Source organism: Dama dama, chromosome 14 (genome assembly GCF_033118175.1).
Source record: "Dama dama isolate Ldn47 chromosome 14, ASM3311817v1, whole genome shotgun sequence".
Lineage (NCBI taxonomy): Eukaryota > Metazoa > Chordata > Mammalia > Artiodactyla > Cervidae > Dama > Dama dama.
In genome coordinates this window covers 43,694,073-43,718,403 of record NC_083694.1, presented here as the reverse complement: position 1 = coordinate 43,718,403, position 24,331 = coordinate 43,694,073, and the positions used below count along the sequence as shown (strand labels likewise).

General features: G+C 45.7%; 1 protein-coding gene across 1 annotated transcript in view; it reads left to right on the top strand.

Annotated features, from left to right (window-relative positions):
- Positions 1 to 19,134: 19,134 nt before the first annotated feature.
- The window catches only part of CAMTA1 (calmodulin binding transcription activator 1), a 965,206-nt gene continuing 960,009 nt past the window's right edge, over positions 19,135 to 24,331 (top strand). Inside the window, exon 1 of the transcript XR_009695817.1 lies at positions 19,135 to 19,155. The gene's annotated coding sequence lies outside the window, so the exon portion shown is untranslated. The remainder of the gene's footprint in view (positions 19,156 to 24,331) is intronic.

Sequence of the window (24,331 nt, the reverse complement as noted above, 5' to 3'; positions counted from 1 at the left end):
CTATGCTTATTTTAACATAAGGATCATATTCTAAGACAGGTGTTCTAGAAAGATGGGTTTGTGCGTCAGGAGATGTATAGATGTCTGGAGGCAAGTGCACCCAGTTTAACATGGAAACACGACCTCACCGGACCATCACAGTGAGGCTATGAGGCAGGCAGGACAGAAATTATTAAGCCCTTTCTGAGGATGAGGTGATTGGGGGCCCAGCGATGGCAGGTGACCTGCCCCAGGTCATCTAGTCTCTGAGAGCCCAGGCAGGAGGACACAGGCACCTGAGAACATGGCCCACCACCTCTCAAAACAGATGAAAGAAGATAGAAAGCCAGGATCTTGAAAGACAAGGTGCAGGGTTTACATCGAAGGGATACTTATTTAACATGGTTTGCTGAGTGAGTGGTGAAAGACTCGGGAAATGCAGCCATAGTTAATATGGCAGGAAATGGGACCAGTGCTTTTTTTGTTTTTACATTTTGGCTGCGTGTGTGGTATGGAGAATCTTCATTTCCTGAGCTCAAATCACTAACTTCCATTGGATCTTAGAAAAAGCAAGAGAATTCCAGAAAAACATCTACTTCTGCTTTATTGACTACACCAAATCCTTTGACTATGTGGATCACAACAAACTGTGGAAAATTCTTCAAGAGATGGAAATACCAGACCACCTTACCTGCCTCCTGAGAAATCTCTATGTAGGTCAAGAAGCAACACTTAGAACTGGACTTGGAACAATGGCTGGCTCCAAATTGGGAAAGGAGTATGTCAAGGCTGTATATTGTCACCTTGCTTATATAACTTATATGCAGAGTACATCACGTGAAATACCGGGCTGGATGAAGCACAAGCTGGAATCAAGGTTGCAGGGAGAAATATCAATAACCTCAGATATGCAGATGACACCACCCTTATGGCAGAAAGCGAAGAGGAACTAAAGAGCCTCTTGATGAAAGTGAAAGAGGAGAGTGAAAAAGCTGGCTTAAAACTCAACATTCAGAAAACAAAGATCATGATCTCTGGTCCCATCATTCATGGCAAATAGAGGTGGAAACAATGGAAACAGTGAGAAACTTTATTTTCTTGGGCTCCAAAATCACTGCAGATGGTGACTGCAGCCATGAAATTCAAAGAAGCTTGCTCCTTGGAAGAAAAGCTATGACCAACCTAGACAGCATATTAAAAAGCAGAGACATTACTGACAAAGGTCCGTCTAATCAAAGCTATGGTTTTTCCAGTAGTCATGTATGGATATGAGAGTTGGACCATAAAGAAAGCTGAGCACTGAAGAATTGATGCTTTTGAATTGTGGCGTTGGAGAAGACTCTGAGAGTCCCCTGGACTGCAAGGAGATTCAACCAGTCCATCCTAAAGGAAATCAGTCCTGAATATTCATTAGAAGAACTGATGCTGAAGCTGAAGCTCCAATAATTTGGTCAGCTGATGTAAAGAGCTAACTCATTTGAAAAGACCCTGATGCTGGGAAAGATTGAAGGCAGGAGGAGAAGGGGACAACAGAGGATGTGATGGTTGGATGGCATCACCGACTCAATGGACATGAGTTTGAGCAAGCTCCGGAAGATGGTGAAAGACAGGGAAGCCTGGCGTGCTGAAGTCCATGGGGTCACAAAGAGTTGGACATGACTGAACGATTGAACTGATGTGAGTTCCCAGAGCGTGGTCGAACCTGCACCCTCTACACTGGAAGCTCAGAGTCTTAACCATGGAACTACCACGGAAATCTCACCAGTGTTCTTTTTTTAAATTGGAGGATAATTGCTTCACAATATTGTGCTGGCTTCTGCCATATCACAACATGAATCAACCATTGTGTTATGTGTTAGTGGCTCAGTCCTGTCTGACTCTTTCGGACCTCATGGACTGGAGCCTGCCAGGCTTATCTGTCCATAGGATTCTCCAGGCAAGAATACAGGAGTGGTAGCCATTTCTTTTTCCAGGGGATCTTCAGTATACATATGTCCTCTACATCTTGAACCTCCCCCGACTCCCCACCCATCCCACTACTGGGAGGTTGTCACAGAGCACCTCACCAGTGCTCTTTTAAGAAGCACCAAAGTTTGAATGTTAGTGTGACCATAGTCCCTGTAAGTTACGGGTTGAACTGTGTTTCCCCAAAGTTTGTTTCTTGAAACCCTAACCTCAGGTACCTCAGAATGTGACTATAAATTTGGAGATGGAGCCCTGAAAGTAGGTGATGATATTAAAGCGTGGTCAGTAGGGTGCACCCTGTTTCAGTATAACTGGTGTCCTCATAAAGAGAGGAAGTCTGGACATGTGGAAAGACACCATGAATGCTTGGGTGTAGAGGAAAGACCCTACAAGGATACCGAGAGAAGATGGCCATCTACAAACCCAGAGGAAAGGTCTTTGGAGAAACCGAACCTGCTGAGAGACCTTGATTTCATCTTGGACGTCTTGCCTCCAGAACTGTGAGAAAATACATTCCTGTTGTTCGTAGCACCCTAGTCATGGTAGTTTGTCATGGTGGCTCAAGTTGATGAATACAGCATCCATTAAAGGGCTATCTTTAATTCTACTCTCTGTGAATTTCAGCTGAATGTTCACTCATTCATTCAGTCTTTACTGCACAGTGCCCTGTGTCTGGTCCAATCTAGGTGCCAGGCACATAGCAGTAACTGTGGCGAAGTCCTTGTTATCCTGAACCTATCATCTGATACCCCACGTCCAAAATGAGCTGTTCTCCACTGTCCTCCTTGAGAGAAACACTGCAAACATTTACCAGGGGAAAAGGGGAAAGTGAAAGTGTTAGCCACTCAGTCCTGTCTAATACTTTGTGACCCCATGGACGGTAGCCCACCAGGCTCCTCTGTGCATGGGATTTCCCAGGCAAGAATACTGGAGTGGGTTGCCATTTCCTCTTCCAGGGGCTTTTCCTGACCTAGGAATCAAATCCAGGTCTCCTGCATTGCAGGTGTGTTCTCTACCAGCTGAGCCACCAGGGAATCCCCCCTGTTATCCTGAACCTACCATCTGATACCCCACATCCAAAGTGATCTGTTCTTCACTGTCCTCCCTGAGTGAGACACTGCAAACATTTACCAGGAAAAAAAAGGGAAAGAAAGTAAATTAAATGATCTAAATCAGCAGTTCCAAAGGTTTGTTTGTGTGTTTTTGCTTTTAAATGTAAGCTTTGCTTATGGGTTGCCTTGCTGACATGAACATGCAAGAAAAAGTAATGGAGGTGGATTATAATTACGCTTCTCCTCATTATGGAAGTGGTTCAAAGTGCCCAGCACAGCCAATTTGGAGCCTGGCGGCTCTGACAGCGCTCAGAGCTATTGATTTCTTTGCCTGTGTTTGCGTGTTTCCAGCGACCACCCAGGCTCAGCGAAGAGTCTGGATGCTACGGGCGCTGTTGAGGTTCGGTTCCTCCTCTTGGCAGGAAAGATGGGGGGTAAGATGGAATGACCAGCATGTGGGTCGGCTTCTCTCTCCATCAGCAGCCCCACCTGCTTCCCCGGCCCTTTGTGCTGCTGGGTGCCAGAAAGAGCTAGAGAATCTGGCTATGGTTCATCTGCCTCCCCAACTTTGCCCTCAAAATGTGCTCTCTGGACTTTTTCAGGTGAGCCTGAGTGGCTCATGGCAGGTACCTGGCATTAATGTGCTTTTCACGCTTCTTAATTCCCTCCAGAACTTTCACGATCATCACAGACATGGGCAGGGTATTCTTCCCAGAGCAAGGCATCTATCATGATGGTACCCAGCCTCCAGTGCAGGATTCACTCCCATTGCCAGTGGGAAGAGGGAGCCAACAGGTATTTTTAAAGAAGTTCTATCCACTGGAGAATCGAAAAGAAAATATCCCCTTTGAGCATTTAGTCACACACATCAAAGGAAACAACAGTTTCAATCTTCATTTGCATCGTACAGGCATTAGATGTGGTCCAGTTACACTGAGCTTCGCTTGAAAAGGCAGGAGTGCCAGTAGTTTTCAAGCCTTGACGGAGACAGAGAGAAAATGCAGCCAGGCAAATAATATATCACCCTGCCAAGGCATTTTCCATTTTTAAAAGGACAGAACAATTTTACATTATTTCTGGAGCCTCTTTGCAGCAAATATCCCTTGACATTTGTTTCAGCACCCTGGCCAGCCGGCCTAAAAGCACTGGCTGGTCCCAGCCTGCTGCTCCTATGTGCTGGGGATCACATTCTGCCTTTGGGTCTTAAGGCACCAGACATAAGAAGGACGAGTGGGCACTTTTTTTCTTTTTGAGCGCAGGCAGACTGGAGGCTGGCTTTGCAGAAGGGGCCAATTAAGACACCACCCTAGTGGAAAGAACACGGCGTTTCAGGTCACTTGAAGATGCCCAGTGGAAAATCAACACTCAGGGCTTCTAGCCACAGGAGTGAAAATACAAGGAGGGTTTGGGATTTTTCAGTGAACTCCCTAGAAGGCCCAGGGGGATTCAGAGATAAAAACAATGAAGTGTGCCTGCGTTCCCAAGATGGTGCGGCCTCTTGGGAAAGCAGAAAACGGCCACTAGTTCTGGAATAATTAGCACAAATGACTTCTAGTTAGGGTGACAAATGAACATATTTTCCCAGATCTGGAGAATCAAGATCAGGCTACTTGGTTAAAATGTCCCAGCCTGTCCTTTCTCAGGTGGTCTCACGTCAACACCTGGCCAAGCATGAGGTCTTCCTTTAGAGGGCAAACGCTGGTTTTATTGTTTCTAATCCTTAGCCCTGGCTGGCCTGAACAACCTCAGGATGCAAAATGATTAATTCCAACCTGCCCTAGCAAAACGTTAGTCAGCAGGCAAAAAGAAATAGCCTAACAGGAAGGCAAAAAAGAGCAAATTGACTTTATCTGGGAGTGATTACGTTTGACAAGATGAAAAAGAAAGAAATCTTTTGTCACTGAAGAAAATTGTGCTTTAAGAAATCTTTGCATAAGTCTTAAGGTTCTGCTTTGGGTGTGTGCTAACTCGCTTGACGTGTCCAATTCTTTGTGACTCCATGAACTGTAGCCTGCAAGGCTCCTCTGTCCATGGGATTCTCTAGGCAAGAATACTGGAGAGGGTTGCCATGCCCTCCTCCAGGGGATCTTCCAGTCCCAGGGATTGAAACCATATCTCTTATATTCCCTGAGTTGGCAAGCTGGTTCTTTACCACTAGTGCCATGGGGGAAGCCCAGGGATCTGCTTTACCCAGTTTGAATTAAAATGGAAATAATCCTGCCCCCCCTCCCCGTCCACATAAAGAGCAGGGAAACAAAACTGAATTTCCCCACATTGACTACAGCAGAGTTTTGGAAATCAGATCAGGAGTTCCAGATCTACTCCAGAGCAGCACTTTCGTTAACTAGCAAATATTCTCTTTCAAGACCTATTTTTGAGTTGCTATTTACTACTAAGATTTTCATTTTCCCTTAAGTATTGTCACACACACAGTCTGATTCTTCGTGGGCGGGACTGTGAGGCACTTGGATCTCTCGTCCAATGAAAATGAAGAGCCAATTTTCCTTCTGAAAGGGGAAAAGATCAGGACTGTTAAAATTATTCTTCTGATTTCACATTTATCTCGTACTCACAGCATCCGTCTGCTAAGAATTTGAAAGAATGAGTCGTAGGCAGGAAAACAAACTGTTTTGACTCAACCTAGGATTTCAATTTTGCTGCTTTCTTCCCTTCACTAATTAAAAATAAAATGAACCTTCTTTTAAAAAGTTCTGAACTCTTTTTATATTTTCAGCATTTTTCTCTGCGATATTCACAAGGCTAACTCCCTTACCTCTTTTGAGTCTTGGTCCAAAGGTCAATTCTTTGTGCTTTAAAGGTTTTTTTTCCCAATGTGGATCATTTTTAAAGTCTTTACTGAGTTTGTTACAATATTGCTTCTGTTTATGTTTTGTTTTTTTTTTTTTTGGTCACCTGGCATGTGGGATCTTAGCGCCCCACGCAGGGATCAAACTCCCTTGCACTGAAAGGCAAAGTCTTAAACACTGGACCACCAGGGAAGTCTTCAAATATCAATTTCTTAATGATCTACACTGACCAAAAATCCACTTCCCAACATGGGTACTCCTGATCCCCTTAAAACTGCTCCCCTTTCTATTTTTTCCATACCATTGACAACCTTCTCCCGTGTTACAGAATTTCTTTATTATGTTTATTGGCCCCTGTAGGAAAAATACCAAGAGACCAGGAATCTGGGTTTTGTTCAGTGATGTACTCTAATTTTGCAGAATGGTGTGTGTCTTTCAGTAGATGTTCAATAATTGCCAAATGATGCAGCCACTATGGAGAACAGTATGGAGATTCCTCAGAAACTAAAAACAGAGTTGCCACATGATCCAGCAACCCCACTCCCAGGCATATATCTGGACAAAATTATAATTCAAAGAGATACATGCACCCCTATGTTCAGAGCAGTACTATTTACAATAGCCAAGACATAGAAACCACCTAACTGTCTATTGATAGATGAATGGATAAACAAGATGTGGCGTATATGTACAACAGAATACGAATCCATTCATAAAGAAGAAGGAAATAATGCCATTTGCAGTAACAAGGACGGATCTAAAGATGATCACGCTAAGTGAAATAAGTCAGAAAGAGAAAGATCAACATCATATCAGTTCAGTTCAGTTCAGTTCAGTTCAGTCACTCAGTCTTGTTCGACTCTTTGCGATCCCATGAACCACAGCACGCCAGGCCTCCCTGTCCATCACCAACTGCCGGAGTCTATGCAAACCCATGTCCACTGAATTGCTGATGCCATCCAACCATCTCATCCTCTGTCGTCCCCTTCTCCTCCTGCCCTCAATCTTTCCCTGCACCAGGGTCTTTTCAAATAAGTCAGCTCTTCGCATCAAGTGGCCAAAGTATTGGAGTTTCAGCTTCAACATCAGTCCTTCCAATGAACACCCAGGACTGATCTTTAGGATGGACTGGTTGGATCTCCTTGCAGTCCAAAGTGCTCTCAAGAGTCTTCTCCAACACCACAGTTCAAAAGCATCAATTCTTCGGCGCTCAGCTTTCTTTATAGTCCAACTCTCACATCCATACATGACCACTGGAAAAACCATAGCCTTGACTAGATGGACCTTTGTTGGCAAAGTAATGTCTCTGCTTTTTAATATGCTGTCTAGGTTGGTCATAACTTTCCTTCCAAGTAGTAGGCATCTTTTATTTTTTTTTTTTATTTTTTTTTAAATTTATTAGTTGGAGGCTAATTACTTCACAACATTTCAGTGGGTTTTGTCATACATTGATATGAATCAGCCATAGATTTACACGTATTCCCCATCCCGATCCCCCCTCCCACCTCCCTCTCCACCCGTCTTTTAATTTATATGTAGAATCTAAAATATGACACAAATGAACTTATCTACAAAACAGAAAAATACCTACTGATATAGAGAATAGACTTGTGTCGCCAAGGGGCACGTGTGGTGAGGGAGGAATGGGGTGAGAGTTTGGGATCAGCAGATGCAAACTATTACACAGAATAAATAAACAGCAAGGTCCTACTGTATAACACAGGGAACGGTATTCAATATTCAGTGATAAACTGTAATGGGAAAGAATATGAAAAAGAATATATATATATATATATATATATATATATATGTATAAGTGAATCAATTTCCTGTACAGCAGAAATTAACACAACATTGTAAATCAACTACACTTCAATAAAATAAATTTTAAAAATGCTGAATGACAATGTCAGGAAAAATTTGCCTGTGATTTGGAAATGAGCAGGAGCGTTCTTTCAGCTAAGGGTTGGGCATTGCCCAGTGGACCCTCTGGGGAAGAGTCGATTCTTCAGGAGTGAGCATCTTTCTCCTGCCTTTCTATGGACTCAGCACAAGTAGAAAACTGGGAGTATTGCAAATGATTCTTGCCCATGGATGTAAGTGATTCTTGTTCTGTAGAAAAGATAACCCCAAATATGGCACTTTTTCTTTCTGGTTGCACTAGGTGTTTGTTGCTTTGCCCAGGCTTTCTCTAGTGGTGGTGAGTGGAGACTACTCTCTAGTTGTGGTATTTCTCATTGCAGTGGTTCTCTTGTTGCAGAACACAGGCTCTAGAGTGTGGGCTCAGTAGCTGTGGCACACAGGCTTACTTGCTCCTCAGCATGTGGGATCTTCCTGGATCAGGGATCAAACCCATGTCCCCTGCACTGGCAGGCATATTCTTATCCACTGGGCCCCAAGGAAGTCCCACATGACACTATTTCCCTATAGTATACGAACGAATTTTGCATCTTTTAGCAAGCATTCTTCCTTGTCTATACTAATATCTTCATTCTTCAGATTCTCTTTTGGACTGGTTTCAACACCTTACTTGTTCCCTCACTAATTAAAGAAAATTTTCAATACATATGCACTATATTTTTATGAGAGTCATGATTCTAAAAAGTTTTTGAAAATTATGATTTAGTAAAAGAGTGAATTACACTTTCCTCTCCCCCAGGAAGCCTTACCATGTCCCTTAGTTGCAGAAACCATTGAATGCTGGTTACTCCCCAATTTCTATCTGTAGCCACACCTCCCTGTGCCTCACATGCATATACCTACTTGCCTTCTAGATATCTCCACTTGAGTGTCTGATAGACATTTCAGAATGAACAAGTCCTAAATGGAAGTCTTATCCTTAATTTGCTCTGCCCCTGACTTTAAATTACAACACCATTTACTCAGTTGCTCAGGCAAAATTCTTAAGAGTCAAATCTTGGCCCAGAGCATTTCTTTCTTATATACTTCACATCTAATTCTGCAAAACTTGGGTGATATTTCTACCTTCAATACATATTCCAAATCCATGTATCTCCAAGACTTCCACTTTGATCTAAGACCTAAGGCTGGTTTTTGTAGTTTTTTTTTGAAACATAGGCATGCCCACTGGTTTCTGTATTGTCTATGGTTGCTTATTTTTTTTTTAAATTATGCATTTATTTATTTTTGGTGGTGCTGGGTCTTTGCTGTTGAGCAGACTTTTTTCTAGTTGAGGGATCAGGGGCTATTATCTAGTTGAGGGAGCAGGGACTACTCTCTAGTTGCAGCTTCTTATTGTGGTGGCTTCTCTTATTACAGAGCATGGGCTTTAGAGTGCTTGGGCTTCAGTAATTATGGCATGTGGGCTCATTAGTTTCAGCTCCCGGGCTCTTGAGTACAGGCTAAATAGTTGTGGCAGACCGGTTTTGTTGCTCTTAGGCATGTGGGATCTTCCCAGACCAGGGATTGAACCTGTGTCTCGAATCTATCCACTGAGCCGCCAGGGAAGCCCTGTCCATTGTTGCTTTTGTGCGTTCTATGACAGTTGTGACAGAGACCACAGGGTATGCAAAGCTTAAATATTTACTATCTGGTCCTTTGCTAAAACAATTTGCCTTGGTATGCTGGACTGATTAATGGCCCCAAAGATATGAGGTCATAATCCTTGGAACTTGTCACTGTCACCTCCATTGGAAAAAGGATCTTTGCAGATGTGACCAAGTTAAGGACCTTGAGATGAAGGAGATTATCCAGGATTGTCTGGGTGGTCTCTAAATGCTGTCACAAGTGTCCTTATAAGAGAGACGCAGAGGGATATTTGAAATACATACATGGGAAAGGGCAATGTGAAGATGGGACAGAGAGAGATCTGAAGGTCTGGCCTCAGAGATAGGCATGGTGACCACAAGCTAAAGATGCCGATATCTACTGGAAGCTGCAAGAGGCCTGGAATGGATATTCCCTGGAGCCTCCGGAGAGTACAGCACTGTCGGCACCTTGATTTGGGCTCAATGAAACTGATTTCGGACTTCTAGCCTCCAGAACAGAAAGAGAGTAAAATTTGTTTGTTTTAAGCCGCTAAGGTAATTAGTTACAGCAGCCACAAGAAAAGGAGAGTGCCTTAAACCACTGTCAAGTCTTGGTGATCACAAGAGTCTCCCAGCCTGTCTCTCTGCTACCTCACTTGCTCCCTTGCAGCCTGTTCTTCACATCATGGCAGACAGATCCTTTTATGACACCACTGAGATTACACTGTCAGCTCAGTGTCCTCCACCAGCTTTCTAGAACCTCCAGAATAAAAACCAGCGATTTCACCATGGAACTCACAGTCCTGTGTGATAAAGCTTTAGCTTCCTCTTTGGATTCCTGTCCCAGAGCTCTTTGCAAATGGTGTATCGCAGTTCCTACTGCACACCAAGTGCGCCTCTGCCCCAGGGCTTTTGCACTTGCTGTTTCCTCTGTCCAGAATGTTCTTCCACCTGCTCTAACTGCCTGGCTCCCTCCGGCTTCCTTCAGGTCTGAGACCTCGCTTACCTAAGGCAGCACCCTCCTTCTTCCTCCCTCTCACCCTACTTTATTTTTCTTCTAGCATTTTCTTCTCTAACTTGTGATGATACATATGCTTGTGTATCATGTCTCTCCCACTTCCACATCAGCTCCATGAGGCCAGGATTTTAATCTGTTTTGTTCACTGTTCTATCCCCAGCACCTTGAACCAGGGTCTGGCATATCAGAGGCACCCAGTGAATATTGGTTGACTGAATGTACCTGACAAACAATTTAAACAATATAAAATGAAGAGTAAGCTTTCTATTTTTTTCTGTCTCATCCTGAAAGTTAACTACAGGCAATACACTTCTTGCTATTTTTCCAGAAACTTTTTTTCTGTATATACAAGAATATCTATAGAGACAATGAACATTGTATCTATACACACACAAGAATCCTATGTATTATGCTCTGTGCCTTCCTTCTTATCAGTGACACATTTAAGCTAAAGAACCTTTCATAGCAGGACATATTGATTTACCCTGACCTTTGGGCTTCCCCAGTGGCTCAGCTGGTAAAGAATCCACCTGCAGAGCGGGAGACCTGAGTTTGACCCCTGCATTGGGAAGATCCCCTGGAGAAGGGAATGGCTACCCACTCCAATATTATGGCCTGGAGATTTCTATGGACTATAGTCCATGGGCTCGCAAAGAGTCGGACATGACTGAGTGACTTTCGCTTTCACTTTAAATGGCTGTGTAATATGCCACAGCTTAATACACAAAGAAAATTACTGGGTTGGCCAAAAAATTCATTCAAGTTTTTCTATAACATGTTACATTACTTACTTCATTTGAAAAATGGAAAAGATAATGACAATGAAACGCCTCTGAGTCTACACTTTTTTTCTTCAAATTTTCTTTGGTAGATAGCATTGGTGTGATTCTTCTCCAGCCCTGGCTTCTTAGCGACCATGAAAGACAGTAGTGCTGATGGAACAGCAGCTTTTCCTTCATGTGTTTTGACAGGTCATTTTGCTTTTGACAACTAAACAAAGTTTCCCTGGGAGATGGAGAGTCAATATAAATGATGTTGGAAAGTGTTGAGGCAAATAAGTGAGAAAACACAAAACAGAGCCCTCCACATGGTCTCACCAGGCTTCAGTGCTGGCTGGGGGGACTTGAGAAACCTTCCCATCCCCATCAGCCTCCTGGAAGCACCCCGAATAAACAAGACAATGCATGTGAAAACCGGGCCTTGCTGTCCAGACACTAAAGTCCCCTCTCTCCAGTCACACTGCTGCCCCAAGTCCTTGTTCGCTAGGGATTTTGGGGGGGGGCTCTACAGATGTCTCTCTGGGTTCCAGGAAGCAGAGGTGGCATCCTGGTCTCGTAGATCTATTGACTTTGGAAGTCATGACGCGTCCATCTGAACCAGCCAAGCCCCATCTCTTTAATATTTTTCCTCTTTAGAAAAAAAAAAAAGGGCATTTCTTTGGTCCTGAGTTTGGATTGAATAAAAGAAACTATCCGGTTGTCACACCAGAAGGCTCAAGAGGGAGAGGAAAGGCTCTAGTTTAAAAGGGAAAGTCTAGAAATAGCTGCGTTGACTCTTTAAGTAGGATATGGAGGTGAGATATTCAGTCAAAGGCATTGAGCTGTAACTCCAAGGAGGGTCTCTAGAGAGCAGGTGCACTCAGGTATGTTTTATGCAATAGCTGGGTGATAGGGAGAGATTTTATGATTATAGCTATTGTTTAGACAACATCTCTTTTTTAATTGAAGGATAGTTGATTTACAATGTCATGTCAATTTCTGATGCACAGGAAAGTGATTCAGTTATATTAAATACATATATAGACATTATTTTTTAAAATATTATTTTCCATTGTGGTTTGTTGTTTAGTTGCTCAGTTGTGTCCAATTTTTTGCAACCCCATTTACTGCAGCATGCTAGGCTTCCCTGTCCATTGTGGTTTCTCATAAGATATTGAATATAGTACCCTATGCTATACCATAGGACCTTGTTGTCTATCCATCCTATATATAATATTTTGTGTCTGCTAATTGCAAACTTCCACTCCATCTCTCCCCTACTCTACTGTCTGTACCCCTTGGCAACTACAAATCTATTCTCTAGGTCTGTGAGTCTATTTCTGTTTTGCAGATAAATCCATTTGTGTCACATTTTAAACTCAACATATAAATAACATCATATGTCATTTATCCTTCTCTTTCTGATTTTTTTCACTTAGTATGATCATCTCCAGGTCCATCCTTGTTGCTGCAAATGGCATTACTTCATTCTTTTATATGACTGAGTAGTATTCCATTAAACATCTCTTGAATCCCCTATTGTGATGGATAAGGTTCTTGGTTTTGATACTAAAAGGAAAATAAAACCAACAGAAGTGGTGTGGTTGGTCCTTAGACCTACTGTTCATTCTTACTACACTTAGGTAATATTGAACAAGGGAAACCACATATTCATTTCAAAATTTCAACAGATTCCTGGCCCACAAATCAGAACTTTTATGTTCAAATCACATTTCAAATGACCTGAAATTCAGGCCTACTAGGCCCAGATAGCTCCTTATATTGCAGGTATCTGACAAGTCTTTACTCCTGTATGCTAATAGTAGATATTCTGGGATAGCAATAGCTGACAGAGTTCCTGAACAGATGTGGGGAGGCCACAAGATGAGGGTTTGCAGGACAGGGAAAACAAGGAATATCAGTGAAAGGTTACTTTTAAGACGCTCACAAGGGGATTTCCCTGGCGATTCAGTGGTTAAGAGTCTGCCCTTCGACTGTAGGGAGTGTCATTTTGATCGCCGGTTGTGGAATTCTATGTGCTGTTCAGTGTGATAGGAAAAAAAAAAAAATAAAGCCCGCAAGTTTTTATTATGTTTTATCCTGAAAAGGCAGTGGGACAAGGGATATCTCTGTAGTATTTCCTAAAATTGCATGCAAATCTACAATTACCTCCAAATTAAAAGAATTAATTAAAGGAAAGGCAAGGGGAGAAAGTTTTTGAAATCAGGACTTTAAAATGTCATTGCTTTTTACAATGCAGCCCCTTCAAATCTAAGGAAGGCATAAACAGAAGAATTATTTCTTCCTCATCCTGTGTTGGTGAGTTGCCCTTGTAGGAGTCATTAAGCTCTCAGATGGGTTCAGTTCAGCCCTAGCTTTCCTCTCCCAACCCAGTAACATGGAACTTCAGTAACTGGAGTTGAAGGAAGCAAGTCCAAGCACTTCTACTATTTTATTTTTTTTAACTTTTTATTTTGTATTGAGGTATAGTTGTTGTTCAGTTGCTCCATCGTGTCTGACTCTTTCAGACCCCATGAACTGCAGCACGCCAGGCTTCCCTGTCCTTCACTATTTCCCTGAGGTTGCTCAAACTCATGTCCATTGAGTCGGTGATGCCACCCAACCATCTCATCCTCTGCTGCCCCCTTCTCCTGCCTTCAATCTTTCCCAGCATCAGGGGCTTTTCCAATGAGTCAGTTCTTGGCATCAGGTGGCCAAAGTATTGGAGCTTCAGCTTCAATATCAGTCCTTCCAGTGAACATTCAGGACTGACTTCCTTTAGGATTGACTGGTTTGATCTCCATGCTGTCCAAGGGACTCTCAAGAGTCTTCTCTAGCGCCACAGTTCGAAAGAATCAGTTCTCTGGCATTCAGCCTTCATTATGGTCCAAGTCTCACATCCATACAAGACTACTGGAAAAACAGTAACTTTGACTATATGGTCCTTTGTCAGCGAAGTGATGTCTCTGCCTTTTGATACGCTGTCTAGGTTTGTCATAGCTTTTCTTCCAAGGAGCAAGTGTCTTCCAATTTCATGGCTGCAGTCACTGTCTGCAATGATTGCAGTATAGCTGATTAACAATGTTGTGATAGTTCCAGGTGGACAGCAAAGGGACTGAGCCATACATATACTATATCCATTCTCCCTTAAACTCCCCTCCCATACAGGCTGCCACATAACATTGAGCGGAATTCCTCCAAGCACTTTTGTTATTATCATCAGCAGTAATAATAAACAGTCACTTTTAAGTACTTCAGAATGCTGACCAGGAAAGGACACTCTTTTACAAGTAGTTTTGAGGTAGAAAAGTAACTTCTTAATATTCCCATTATCCATGTATGTCCATCTGGTCCTGGACAGTAACATCCTTTCTGGGAAGAACATTAAGGCCAAAATGGGCAAGGATTCAGACGGTGGGGTGTCCAGCGTGTCTTCTGACTCCTCTCCTTTCTGACTGGGTTCTTTAAAAAATTTTTTTTTTAATTATTTAAAAAAATTTTTGGTTGCACTGTGTCTTCGCTGCTGCTCGTGGGCTTTTTCTAGTTGGGGCAGTCGGGGTTACACTCTAGTTGCTGGTGCACAGATTTCTCATTGTGGTGGTTTCTCTTGTGGAGCCTGGGCTCTAGGCACGCGGGCTCAGAAGTTGTGTTACATGGGCTCAGTTGTTGCAGCTCTCGGGCTCTAGAGCACAGGCTCAGTAGCTGTGGCACATGGGCTTCGTTGCCTCGAGGCATGTGGGATCTTCCTGGACCGGGGACCGAACCCATGTCTCCCACATTGGCATGTGGAGTCTTAACCACTGGATCACCAGGGAAGCCCTTCTAACTGAGCTTTTTTTTTTTTTTTTCCTAGCAACACAGGCCACTTTCCCTACTAAAAATACCCATCTCTTGGTTACCCTCCCAGGCAAAGACAAATACCAGCTGTTATGGACTGAATGCTTGTGTCCCCCTCTCCCCAAATCCATGTGCTGAAATTCTACCTTCCACGTGACGGTATTAAGAAATGGGGCCTTTGGGGGTGATTAGGATTAGATGAGACCATGATAGGGGGATCCATGATGGGGTTAGTGCCCTTTTAAGTCATGAAAGAGTTCACTTCCTCTTTCTGCCATGTGAGGAGCTCCCTGACTTCCAACTTCCAGCCTTCAGAACTGCGGGAAGTAAATTTCTGTTGCTATAAGCCACCCAGTCTTTGAAGCTTTGTGATAGCATTTGGAATGGTCTAGGACACCAGCCAACCAGTCCCCCCCCAAAACATCTCATTCTCCAGTCCAGAGACTTTTAAACTTGTTGGTCTCAGGATACCTTTCCACTCTTAAAAATAATTGAGGACTCTGAAGAGTTTTTTTTAAAATAAATATTCATTTACTTGGTTGCATCAGATCTTAGTTTCAGCACGTGCGATCTTCTTTGGGTCATTTGGGATCTCTCGTTGTGGCATGCAGGGTCCATAGTTGTGGCTAGTTACCCCCTGGCATGTGGGATCCTAGTTGCCTCCACCAGGAATTGAACCTACATCCTGTGCATTGCAAAGTGTATTCTTAACCACTGGACTACCAGGGAAGTCCTGAGCTTTTGTTTCGTGATTTACCTGTAGTGTATGTGCTGTATAGACATACAAAATATTTTATTAGTTCATTAAAAATAGAAACCCATTACACCTTCAGTTTAGTTCAGTCGCTCAGTCATATCTGACTCTTTTTGACCCCTTGGACTGCAGCACGCCAGGATTCCCTGTCCATCACCAACTCCTGGAGCTTGCTCAAACTCATTTCCATCGAGTCGGTGATGTCATCCAACCATCTCATCCTCTGTCGTCCTCTTCTCCTGCCTACAGTCTTACCCAGCATTAGGGTCTTTTCAAATGAGTCAGTTCTTATCAGGTGGCCAAAGTATTGGAGTTTCAGCTTCAGCATCAGTTCTTCCAATGAATATTCAGGACTGATTTCCTTTAGGACTGTCGGGTTGGAGCTCCTTGGAGGGACTCTCAAGAGTCTTCTCCAACACTGCAGTTCAAAAGCATCAATTCTTCGGTGCTCAGCTTTATGGTCCAGCTCTTACATCCATACATGACTACCGGAAAAACCATAGTTTTGACTAGACGGACCTTTGTCAGCAAAGTAATGTCTCTGCTTTTTAATATGCTGTTTCAGTTGGTCATAGCTTTTCTTCCAAGGAGCAAGCGTCTTTGAGATTCATGACTGCAGTCATCATTACACGTTAACATCTATCATACTGCTTATAACTACATTTTCCTAAACAAAAAATTAGCGATTACAGCGGTATTGTTCTATAGTTTTACAGGCTTTATTTGAGGCCCAGGTGATAGGATCCCCATTGCACTTGACCTGCTGTTTTTCACATATGTTAACCCCGCTAGGCTTTGCACCCCTTGGAGGGAGACCACCTTATTCAACCTCACATCCTCAGCATCTAACAGTGTCTAGTCTCTAGTGAACATTTGAAAGAATTATTTTTAACTTAAATATGTACATTTATTTATAGTTTTTAAATTAAAAAATTTTCTTAGGCCACACCATGCAGCAAGCGGGATCTAGTTCCCTGACCAGGGATGGAACTGACACCCCCTGCATTGAAAGCATGGAGTCTTAACCACTGGACTGCCAAGGAAGTCTAGATTTAAATATATATCTTAATTATATAACACTGTAGTTATATTACAGAAAATAGAGACAATAAGAAAAATTACTCACAATCTCCCAAATGTCATTTTTTGGGTGTTTATCTCGTCTTTTTTGAAAGTGCAGTTTTTTTCTACCTAGAATCACATCACATGTAACAGAATGCCATTTTTCGGAAAACTATTCCCCACCGCAACTAGCAATGAGTAAATTTTCCTTTCTGTTTCTAATGTCTGTGACTACCATGATGTTCTCTTGTATAGATACAACATGATTTACTTATTAAACATCCAACATTAGCACATTTTTCTTGTTGTAATAAATATGGTGCTCCTGTGAAGAATACCTTCACACATATAGTTTTTTTGGCATTTAGTGTTATTTCCTTAGAATAGATTCCCAGAAGTAAGATTACTGGGTCAAAAGATGCAGATGTTTTTTATGGCTTTTAATACATACTGTAAAATTGCTTTTCAAAAGGGTTACATTAATTTTCAACGCCATCGGCACTTTTAAGAATATGCTTCACCACACAAATCGTCAACACAGGTGCTATTAAGAATGCTAATCGATAAAATATTGTGCCCTCGTTGTTAAAATTTTGCATTTTTTGACCCTCATAAAATGAAAGTTTGTTGAAGAATTCATCTCTAAAGCAAACTTTTTTGGGGGGGAACATTTTTATTTCTGGGAAACAAGAAATTTTCACTTGAGAAGACAAGAAAAAGAACACATGCTGTTACAACTGGAGCAAAATTCACTCTGACAGTCAACTTGGTGCCAAAATACTCAAACAAGGACCTTGCGCTGCTCCTGCTAGTTGTCATCCACGGGTAGAAAAGGACAAAATAAAATGTAGAGGATTTAAAGGTTCTCACTGCAAACCGTACAAGATCCACACAGAGGGGTTGGAGCTCTGATTTTCATTCAACTTTTCTTCCTTTTTTTTTTAAACTTGGAGCTTTCAGCCCTCTCCTTTGTTTCCGGTACTACCTGCCCACGTGCACAATTGCTGAATTTCTCTGCGACGGGGCATTTTCATCTTTGCCATTTCCTCTGGCTTTACGCTTCTCTGTGCAGTGTGTTTTGGTTTCCTAGGTGTGGACGGATTTGCAGAGAAGCTGCAGCGGTGTGTCTGTCCCTCCCCTCTCCCCTCCCAGGATGGCCCCTAACCCGCTCTGGGTTCTGTCTCCGAGACTGAAATCTCGCTGGTCTCCTCGCCTTGCACGGGGCGTGAGTACGGTGGACGCTGGAATATTCGCTCGGGAAAGCCACGAATGTGAACCCAGGAGAGAAGCAAACTTGGCTCGCCTCGCCCTCCGGAGCAGGCTCGCCGAGGCTCAACGTTTCTCTAAGATTTTGCTCGGCGGCCTCATCCTGGGACAGGCATCTATGAGTCATCGGCTCTGCGGGTCACATGGCCAACGTGACCAAAATAAAGTTTCAGTATTTTAAGCCGCTAGAAAAGGGGACAACGGAGCACACCGGGGGCGGACGACGGCGGGCACAGGCTGGCCGGGCACCCGCGCGAGGGGCCGCGGCGGCGCGGACCGAGGGGGCGGGGCGTCGACGGGGGGGGGGGGGAAGGGGGGAAGGGGCGGGGCCTTGCGGAGACGCGCCCCACCCCCCACGGCCCGCAGCGACGCCCGGGCTCCCGGGCCGGCCGGCTCCCGAGCGCTGCGACCGGCGGACGCCAGCCCCGAGCCCCCATGGCTCCTGCTGTCCCCCGGGAGCGGGAGGCTGAGGGATCCCGGAGATCCCGCTGCGTCCTCCACTGCCACCGGGACCCCACGCGCCGGCAGCGGCTTCCCCGGGAACGTCCTTCAGCCCCGGGAGCACGCGGGAAAAGCCCCAACGCGCCAATAAGCGAGCGCCTTCCTCATGACGGTCACGCTCGGGGGCGGGGCTTCCCTTCGCCGCTCCCGAGTTCCGGGAACCCCCTTTGATTGGTCTGGACGGCCTGGGAAACACTGTAGGAAGGCCCAATCAAAATGCCACGTCTCGGCCTCGAGGAAATATTCCGTGTCGGCCCCTTTCTGATTGGGCAGTTGTTTCGGGCTCTGGCCACTGGAAAGCTTTGTTTAGGTCTGGAAGGCGGGCTTTCCTGGGAGTGGGTGGGGAGGGGGCGTTGATTCTTGACCAATCCTTTCATTCCGTTGGGTGGTGACCAGCCAATGGGCCGGATGGATAGGACGCTCCTCCCGGAGAGTAGTGAGACCCCTGATGCGGGGCGATTGGTGGTGGGAGCGATGAGTGGCAGCCGCACGGCCCAACGGATGCAGTGCGTGGGCCGCGGGGCGGGGCCAGGGCGGGTGCGCGGCGGCGGCGGGGTGGCTGGGCCGGCGGCGGCGGCGGTACGAGGCGCGCGCTCGGGGTCCCGGTCGCGAGGAGGAGGAGGATGTGGCGCGCGGAGGGGAAATGGCTGCCGAAAACAAGCCGGAAGGTAAGAGCCGGAGCGTGAGGGGCTGGGGGCGGCGCGGCGGGCAGCGGGACCCGGCCCCGCCGGACATCCCGGGCATCGGCGGCGCCGGGCGGGAGCGCGGGGGCGCGGCGGCGGCGGCGGCGGCGGGCGGGCGCCCCGGGCCGGGGAGGGGGCGGCGGGTGGGGGGCGGAGCGCGGCCGGGTCCTGAGGTGACTCGCGGGGCGGCGGAGCGCGGCGCCGCACACCCCCACCCGGGGGCGGGCTGGGGCCGGAGGGGCGGGGGGCCGGCGGGCGGGGGCCGGGCCCAGCGAGGAGGAGGAGCCGCGGAGGGAGGGCCGGCGCCTCCCCCACCCGGACCGGGCATCCCCGCCGCTCCCGGGCCCGGAGCGGCCCCCGCCCCCCGCCCCCCGCGCCGGTGGGGGGCGGGGGGCGGAAAGTTTATCCTCCTCAGGCCCCCTCCGGCCCCGCGCCCCGCTGCCCCGGGCCGGTTCCCGTCGGGGCACGGCCGGCGCTCAGCCTCGCCGCCTCTGGCTCTCGGCGGCGGGGCCGGGCGGACTCTGTTCAGCCTCACCCTGGAGCCCCATGGGCGCCTCCCAGAGCCGGCGGGGTCCCCGCGCTTCTCCCCACCAGGGGGACCCTCTCCTGCTGAGCGTCCCCGGGCAGAAGGGCCTCGTGTGACCCCTCCCCCTTCCCTTCCGGGGAGGGGGCCTGCGCAGCACCCCCGCCCCTAGCAGTCGCTCCCATCCCACTCTTGCCCTTGCGCCCCTCGCAGCCCAGGAGGGTGGGGTCTCCGATTCTACGGCGAGTGAGGCTCTCCATACTCCCTTGCCCTTTACCTTCTGTGACCCTGATCCTCCTCTGGCAGAGGGGTCCGCCTCATCCTCTCATCTTCTGTGGAATCTTTGGGGCCTCTGCACACCATCTGTTGACCCTTTTGCCAGGACAAGGGGACTCGGGCTCCCCTTATTCTTCTCCCTCTCCCAGTGGGTCGTAGCGGCCTGGGCAGCTCTGAAGTCATTTCTAAATAGGAAAGCAGACACTTCTTACAGAGGAGGCATCCTCTCCGCACACTTTCCTGGGTTGGGGTGAGCTCGTTTCCTGAATACCCTTTGAGTTGCTCTCTCTCTCTCTTTTGGGAGGAACTGGACATTCCAGGGTTCCTTTCCCCCTTTCTCTCTCTCCCCTGTCCTGTCCGTCTTCTTGGAGTTCCTCCTCTGGGTGAGGGTTGTTGCCCCATCAGATGTAGGGCAGGGCTTCCATTGTGCCTGGTACTCGAGTGAGAAGGGGTCCCGGCAGTGAGCCTGTGTCTGAGGGACACGGGTCTGCTCTTGCTTCCAGTTTACTCTTGCTCTTAGATGGGGGAAGCATTCATCCATTGACACTGCCCCTACCCCCCCCCCCCCTCCCCCCCGAAAGAGGCTCCTGTGCCCTTGGCTTTGGGTGTTCATGATTACTGTCTTCTGTGCACTGAGAACCAGACTTCGTACATCTTTCATTCAAGAGACTTTGAACCTTCCCTGGAAATAAACTTCCCATTTCTTTTTTAAGAGAACTCATATCCTCCTTATGGCTTCTGTTTCCCAGTCAGCCATATTTAGTGAGCCTGTTACCTTGACTTTTTCTAATTTTCTTAAATTGTATTCATGTTGGCTGGGTAAGAAGAAGCCATATGCCTTTCCATCCAGAAAAGGGAGTGGAGACACCCATGTCGCCCACATGCCATTCGGGAAGAGGTTGCTAGTGTGCTCCTTGTTGTACTAGAACCTTCCTTGGGTCCTGGTGTTGTCTCTTGGGGGATCCAAACATTTCTTTCGAGCTTACAGGTTTCAGGGAAGGGGAAATTTAGAGGCTTTCTATTTTTTTGTGGCTTTGGTTCTCTTTTGGCAAAAAAAAGGATACTATGCATTTGTTTATATTTATACACATACAGGCAAATGTTTATAGGTGGAATTACATTCATTACATTTATACAGGAAGTTGAAAGGGTTAGATGACTATCTGTACATCTTGGGTGTATATGGGGACCTTATTGTGTAAGGACATAGATTTGCATCACGGTTGTTGGGAACTCTTCAACTTAGAGGAATCTGAAGACTCATTGATAAATGGCCACTTCTTGCCGCTCTTTCCTCTGTCATTTGTACTGGACAGAATAAGCAGAATGACATCCTGAATGTTCACCAGGTCCCTGAATAGGCAAAGTGTAGAGGGCTCGCCCCTGCCCGCCGTGACTTAGGCATTCTGAATTTAAGTGGTCATCCCTACTTGATCCTTCACGGGGTGAAAAGTTCTCATTTCGACTTCTTTACTGCGGTGTAGGCGAGAGAGATTTCCTGTATTTTTAGGCAAAGGATAGGAGCTGGTGAGAAGAATATGTGTTTCTGTGACAGAACTAGGAATGAATAGCCATAAATATGCCACTATTTTATTTTGGCCATTTAAATAATTGAGAGAGGTTGTGCATGCTAGGAAAAGGTACCTTTGGGAGGGCCTGTGACACTTTGTGAGAGGGTGGGAGGGATGATCCTCCAGGTTTTCTCTGAGCCACACAGTTTGTGTATTTGGCCGGTTCCCCTTGGCTCAGGGCCCCTCCTTTCTGTAGCTCCAGTGGTTGCTTCTGCCTCATTCATCAGCTGAATCTTTCTTTGGGACAGGCTGACTATGGAGCCTCATCACCACCATCCCCCTGCCCCAACTCTGTCAGGATTCTGCACTGGGGGTCCTTGAAGAGCTTTTCTAGTGAGGAGCCCCTCCACCTGGATTACTGAGTCTGGAGGCAGTTACCTGGAGGATGGCTTGCCCCTCAGTCAGTATTGAGCTCTCCAGTGGGCATCATACTCAACATCTGAAAGTTGTGCTTTTAACCTCAATTTCCTTTTTTTTTTTTAAATTAATTTGGTTTTTAAAAGTTTTTGTGCTGTTTCTATTCTGCCTGCCTCTATATTCAGTTGATGGAATTGTGTATTTTTAGGGTATAGTATTAAGGACCCGGGAAAACAGGCATTGACTACCTGCTGTCTGTGTTGGCGTGTTCCCAGCAGATTGCTCTCCCTTCCAGTGCTGGATCTTCTCCTGCCCTGCCCAGTAACGCCGCCTGCCTTTTGGAATTTTCCCTGCCCTCTGGGGCGCTCCATCTGCGGGCTACAGTAGGAGGAAAATGCTAAAGTTAGAGGAACACGCTCGAGGTTAGTGTGCGAAGTTAGGTTCCTTTCTGTGAGTTTAATGCGCTGGTGCTTTCTGTGTCACCTGTCCTCACAGATTATCAGAGCTCGGCTTCTCAGTCTTCCCCTCCCAGTGTATGGTCGGGCTAGACGGGTTCTGTCCTCTTATGGACTTCTCTTATGTCTCTCTGTTAGAGCATCCCTCGCCCCCTCCCCTGCACCCCTTACCCCTCTGCCCAGCATTCTGGACAAAGTTGGGTGACCCATGGGACATCTCTTCCCTTGCCTTTTGGACGATCTGACTTATCTTGCATCTGGGAAATGTTGAGTTTCTCCATCTCCTTGTTCAGTGGCTTCAGAATGTTGATGTGTACGCAGCAACCTCTACTCAAGGTCAGAGTGGGTCCGGTTTTCCTTTTCAAACGGGTAGGGTTGCTCTTGCCTCCTCTTTGAGACATCTTTATACATCCTGTTCATCCACGTTTTCAGTTTCTTTAGTTTTTAGGCTTTCCTCTTAAAATAACCTGTTTATTAGAGGCATGTGGCATTATTTAGCTCTTGTTTATGCTGGGTGTGGCCCCCGTGCCTGGGGGATTGTATTTCTTCCAGCCTGCTTCTCAATGCCCATCTTCTGGCTGGATGTTGCCTCCATTCCTCTTTCCTCTGGGCCAGTCTTCGTTTCCCTTCTCCTAAGTTTTGGGGAATCACGTCTTTGTGTGCAGATGTACGTCTTTCCAATTTCCTCATGGAAAAAACAACAGAAGGTGACTCTCATGTGTCCTCTTCCTTTCACTTCCTGGTTGTGCCTGTTGCCTCCTTTGTGGGACCTTTGCATTTAGCCTTTTGGATAGAAGTTGTCTTTACATCCATGTTCCCGTCATTAGTGCGTTCATCCTAGAGCCCTTCACTGAGCTTGTATTTCATGCAGGAGTGTGTGTCTGTGTGTGTGTCTCTGTCTCTGTGTGTGTCTGTGTTGGGTGAGGGTTTATGTGACTCTATTTGAAACCATAGGGGTCTCCTTTGGTTTTTAGTGAGCATGACATTTCAGTTTGTTTTATACTTGTCTTTTTATATATTCGTGCAAGGAATTCTCTTGTGAACTCTAATTTTTTTGGATTGTAATCTTACAAAGGCATACTCTAGCAGTGTACTATCCCATTGAGCTCTTCCCCATCCCTGCAGGAGTGGGGGTGGTAGAGAGGGTGGAGGGCAGACTGGGAGAAGCACTTAACAGCTTTCCTTCAGACAGTGTGTGGGGTGTATGTGTGTGGGTGTGGGTGTGTGTGTAGAAAAAAGTAGTCAATCTTCTTTCTAACTGTCTCGGTGTAACTTTCAGGTCATTTAGATATATGTTGATGCTTGTGTAGCATTTGAAGAGCAGCATAGTAAGTATTGTAGAGAATATGAGATCATATATGTCCTTTGTAGAAAACAGTGATAAAAGAAGAGGAATAATATTCTCTTAAGGTTAACATTTCATATCATCAGATAGTAAGGAGTGTATGAACTGCTGTCACGTTTTCACTACCAGAAAGTGTTGTATCTAAATTTTGTGCCTAATTCTAGTGATTGTTCTTAGGCCAGGTATCTGGTATACTTATTACTGGTTTTCCTTATTATGTGATTTAATTCTTTACGCTTTTTAAATGTACTGTTATTTGTGTCTTTTCTTTATTTTGGTCATAGCTTCAGTGTTTTGGGGTGTAGGTTTGGTGTATATAGTGGTGACAGTAATAATAAAGAATTAATCTGAAATGTACTTCTTTCCCTCCTATTTTAAATCAGATTTCCCCTCTCCAGTATCTGTAGAAACCAATTCTGCTAGTATTTCATTCTTAAGAAGAGCTCTTGTGTAAGACTCTTATAGTATGGGGTCCTTTATCCATGTGAAGATGGGACTGAATATTTTTTGTGGTGGCAGGTGATGTGTGTTTCTTTTGAATTTCCATTATCACAGACCATTTTTTAAAATGTTCTGTATCTTCTAGAATCACTTACCATGACCTTTTTTTTTTTCTTTTGATATTCTGGATGAC